This window comes from Lolium perenne, chromosome 4 (genome assembly GCF_019359855.2).
Source record: "Lolium perenne isolate Kyuss_39 chromosome 4, Kyuss_2.0, whole genome shotgun sequence".
NCBI lineage: Eukaryota > Viridiplantae > Streptophyta > Magnoliopsida > Poales > Poaceae > Lolium > Lolium perenne.
This window is the reverse complement of record NC_067247.2, coordinates 314633450-314638840: the sequence shown is the minus strand read 5'-3', so window position 1 is coordinate 314638840 and position 5391 is coordinate 314633450.

Sequence of the window (5391 nt, the reverse complement as noted above, 5' to 3'; positions counted from 1 at the left end):
GTTAGGATTTTTCTTCGCATATGTTGATACGGAAAAAGTAGCAACTCGCATTCACAGGCGGTGTCACGCCGCACAGGATGGATCCCGGGGTCTTACCTTCGCAAAGTTCTGCGGCATTCAGAGATTAAATCGCGACTGAGGCGCTTGATGTCTACGCACACTCCTTTTCCTGTAGACAGTGTTGGGCCTCCATAAGCAGAGGTTTGTAGAACAGCATCAAGTTTTCACTTAAGTGGATCACCCAAGGTTTATCGAACTCAGGGAGGAAGAGGTCAAAGATATCCCTCTCAAGCAACCCTGCAACCACAAAGCAAGAAGTCTCTTGTGTCCCCAACACACCCAATACACTTGTCAGATGTGTAGGTGCACTAGTTCGGCGAAGAGATAGTGAAATACAAGTGGTATGAATGAATGAGCAGCAGTAACGGCGCCAGAAAATACTTGATGCTACAACTGGCGTGTGGTTGATGCTGGTAATATTGCAGGCAGTACAAATGCAATAGAACAGTAAACAAGCGATGATTGTAGTATTTGGAAACAAGGCCTTGGGATTATACTTTCACTAGTGGACACTCTCAACATTGATCACATAACAGAATAGATAAATGCTATACTCTACACTCTCTTGTTGGATGATGAACACCACTAATTGTGTAGGATTACACGAACCCTCAACGCCGGAGTTAACAAGCTCCACAATATTCGATATTCATATTTAAATAACCTTAGAGTGCATGATAGATCATTGCAATTACACCAAGTACTAACATAGCATGCACACTGTCACCAGCACACTATGAAGGAGGCATAGATCACATCAATACTATCATAGCAATAATTAACTTCATAATCTACAAGAGATTACAATCATAACCTACGCCAAGTACTACACGATGCACACACTGTCACCATTACACCGTGGAGGAGGAATAGACTACTTTAATAACATCACTAGAGTAGCACATAGATTAATAGTGATACAAATCTCATATGAATCTCAATCATGTAATGCAGCTCATGAGATCATTGTATTGAAGTACATAGGAGAGAGATTAACCACATAGCTACTGGTACAGCCCCTTAGCCTCGAGGGAGAACTACTCCCTCCTCATGGGAGACAGCAACGGTGATGAAGATGGCGGTGGTGTCAATGGAGGAGCCTTCCGGGGGCACTTCCCCGTCCCGGCGGCGTGCCGGAACAGAGACTCCTGTCCCCCAGATCTTGGCTTCGCGATGGCGGCGGCTCTGGAAGGTTTCTCGTACCGTGGCTTTTCCGTATCGAAGATTTAGGTCAGGGACCTTTAAATAGGCGAAGGGGCGGATTCGGAAGGTCGACGAGGCGGCGACACAATAGGGGGGCGCGGCCCACCCTCTGGCCGCGCCAGCCTATCATCTGGGGCCCACAGGGCCCTCCTCTGGTGGCTCTCGGGTGTTCTGGAAGCTTCGTGGGATTCTAAGATGCTGGGCGTTGATTTCGTCCAATTCCGAGAATATTTCCTTACTAGGATTTCTGAAACCAAAAACAGCAGAAAACAGGAACTGGCACTTCGGCATCTCGTCAATAGGTTAGTTCCGGAAAACGCATAAAATCATCATAAAGTGTGAACAAAACATGTAGGTATTGTCATAAAACAAGCATGGAACATAAGAAATTATCGATACGTCGGAGACGTATCAGCATCCCCAAGCTTAGTTCCTACTCGTCCTCGAGTAGGTAAACGATAACAAAGATAATTTCTGAAGTGACATGCTACCAACATGATCTTAATCATACTATTGTAAAGCATATGAGATGAATGCAGCGATTCAAAGCAATGGTAAATACAATGGGTAAACAATTGGATCATATAACAAAGACTTTTCATGAATAGTACTTTCAAGACAAGCATCAATAAGTCTTGCATAAGAGTTAACTCATAAAGCAATAAATTCATAGTAGAGGCACTGAAGCAACACAAAGGAAGATTAAGTTTCAGCGGTTGCTTTCAACTTTCAACATGTATATCTCATGGATATTGTCAACATAAAGTAATATAATGAGTGCAATATGCAAGTATGTAGGAATCAATGCACGGTTAACACAAGTTACAAAAAACAATTCTTAATATCTGTAACCGAGCTCAAAGACACTGTTTGTGGGCTAAAGATGAGGACTCTTCTTCAGTTAATGCTCTGGCGGCTTGGTCGCTTGTTTGTCGGCCGAAGAAACATGGAGGCTTGGGTGTACTTAATCTTGAGTTGCAAAATAAGGCCCTCCTGTTAAAGCAGTTGCATAAATTTTATTCCAAAGCTGACACGCCTTGGGTATCTCTTGTATGGTCGCTGTATGGTGATGGGGTTCCTCATGCACTATCCAAGCGAGGTTCCTTCTGGTGGAAAGATATATTTAGCCTGGTGGGGGAGTACAGAAGTATTACCAAGTGCCAAATAAATAGTGGAACTTCAGTCTTGTTTTGGAAAGACTTTTGGTATCAAGGAGATCTGCTCTGTCAGAAATTCCCTCGCCTCTTCTCCTATGCACTTGATGAGGATTTATCAGTTGCAGATATGGCACATGTGGAGGCTTTAAGTTCTTGCTTTGCATTACCAATGTCTGTTGAAGCCTTTCATGAATGGCAGGAGGTGTCTCAACTGCTCACTGCGACTTCCCTCAATGAGTCTATGAGTGATACACGTATATTTGCTTGGGGAGATAAATACACACCTTCCAAGTTCTACAATTTCTTATTTGCTCAGCTGCCCAGTGACGCCACCCTAAATGCAATCTGGAAGTCTAGAGCACTCCCAAAGCTGAAGGTGTTTAGTTGGCTGCTTTTCATGGACCGACTCAACACACGTGAATTAATGCTCCGTAAACATTGGCAGCTGAATTCAGGATATGGCTGTGTGCTGTGCGTGCGAAATGACTTGGAAACGTCTGAACATCTCTTTTTCCAGTGTGAGTTTGCACACCAATGTTGGCTTTTCTTAAATATCCAATGGGATTGTTCAAGACCGTTTGCTGAAAATTTTATGGCAGCCAAGGCGGCTTTTATTGGTCCTTGTTTTTTTGAAGTCTTTGCTTGTGCAGCCTGGAACATTTGGAAAGTCAGGAATGATTTGATTTTCAACAGTAACCCAGCCTCCTTTAGTAGATGGAAAGTTTGCTTCCAAAGTGATATACTCTTGCATCGCTACAAGGTCAAATCAGCTTATGTTCAACCCCTAGTTGAATGGATCGCCAATATCTTTCTGTAATTTTCTTCCTTCTTCTTAGACACTCTTTTCCACCTTGATCTCTTAAGCCTTGGTTAAGGCTAGCTGTAACTTGTAAATATTCGTTATATATAAAAAATTACACCGTAGGGACTTTTCCCTACGGTACAGGTGTCAAAAAAAAAACACAAGTGTTTGCTTCTAAGATAGAGAGAAATGGGTAAACTGACTCAACATAAAAGTAGAAGAAAGGCCCTTCGCAGAGGGAAGCATCGATTGCTATATTTGTGCTAGAGCTTTGATTTTGAAAACATAAAGGGAGCATAAAAGTAAAATTGTGAGAGGTGTTTGTTGTTGTCAACGAATGGTAGTGGGCACTCTAACCCCCCTTGCCAGACAAACCTTCAAAGAGCGGCTCCCATAAAACATTTTTATTTTTGGGTGGCACTCCTTCCAACCTTTACTTTCACAAACCATGGCTAACCGAATCCTCGGGTGCCTGCCAACAATCTCATACCATGAAGGAGTGCCTTTTTATTTTAGTTTTATTTAGATGACACTCCTCCCCACCTTTGCTTTCTCAAGCCATGGCTAACCGAATCCTCGGGTGCCGTCCAACAATCACATACCATGGAGGAGTGTCTATTTTTTGTAAAATTATGAAAGTTAATTAGTTTGGGGCTGGGAACCCCATTGCCAGCTCTTTTTGCAAAATTATTGGATAAGCGGATGAAGCCACTAGTCCATTGGTGAAAGTTGCCCAACAAGATTGAAAGATAAACACCACATACTTCCTCGTGAGCTATAAAACATTGACACAAATAAGAGGTAATAACTTTCAAGTGTTTAAAGATAGCACTCAAACAATTTACTTGGAATGGCGGAGAAATACCATGTAGTGGGTAGGTATGGTGGACACAAATGGCATAGTTTTTGGGCTCAAGTATTTGGATGCATGAGAAGTAATCCCTCTCAATACAAGGCTTGGGCTAGCAAGGTTGTTTGAAGCAAACACAAGTATGAACTAGTACAACAAAACTCACATAAAAGACATATTGCAAGCATTATAAAACTCTACACCGTCTTCCTTGTTGTTCGACCCTTACTAGAAAATATGTAGACCTTAGAGAGACCAATCATGCAAACCAAATTTTAGCAAGCTCTATGTATTTCTTCATTAATAGGTGCAAAGTATATGATGCAAGAGCTTAAACATGAGCACAACAATTGCCAAGTATCAAGTTATTCAAGACATCATGCCAATTACTACATGTAGCATTTCCCGTTTCCAACCATATAACAATTAACGAAGCAGTTTCAACCTTCGCCATGAAAATTAAAAGCTAAGAACACATGTGTTCATATGAACCAGCGGAGCGTGTCTCTCTCCCACACAAGCATTTATTCAAACAAAAACAAAACAAAAACGAACAGACGCTCCAAGTAAAGTACATAAGATGTGATGGAATAAAAATATAGTTTCACTAGAGGAACCTGATAATGTTGTCGATGAAGAAGGGGATTCCTTGGGGATCCCCAAGCTTAGATGCTTGAGTCTTCTTGAAATATGCAGGGGTGAACCACCGGGGCATCCCCAAGCTTAGAGCTTTCACTCTTCTTGATCATATTGTATCATCCTCCTCTCTTGACCCTTGAAAACTTCCTCCACACCAAACTCAAAACAAAATCATTAGAGGGTTAGTGCATAATCAAAAATTCACATGTTCAGAGGTGACACAATCATTCTTAACACTTCTGGACATTGCCCAAAGCTTCTGACAGTTAATGGAACAAAGAAATCCATTCAACATAGCAAAAGAGGCAATGCGAAATAAAAGGTAGAATCTATCAAAACAGAACAGTCCGTAAAGATGAATTTTATTGAGGCACCAGACTTGCTCAAATGAAAATGCTAAAATTGAATGAAAGTTGCGTACATATCTGAGGATCACTCACAAAAATTGGCAGATTTTTCTGAGTTACCTACAGAGAACCCTGCCCAAATTCGTGACAGACAGAAATCTGTTTCTGCGCAGAAATCCAAATCTAGTATGAACCTTACTATCAAAGACTTTACTTGGCACAACAATTCAACAAAACTAAGATAAGGAGAGGTTGATACAGTAGTAACAACTTCCAAGACTCAAATATAAAACAAAATTGCAGAAGTAAAATAAACACATGGGTTATCTCCCA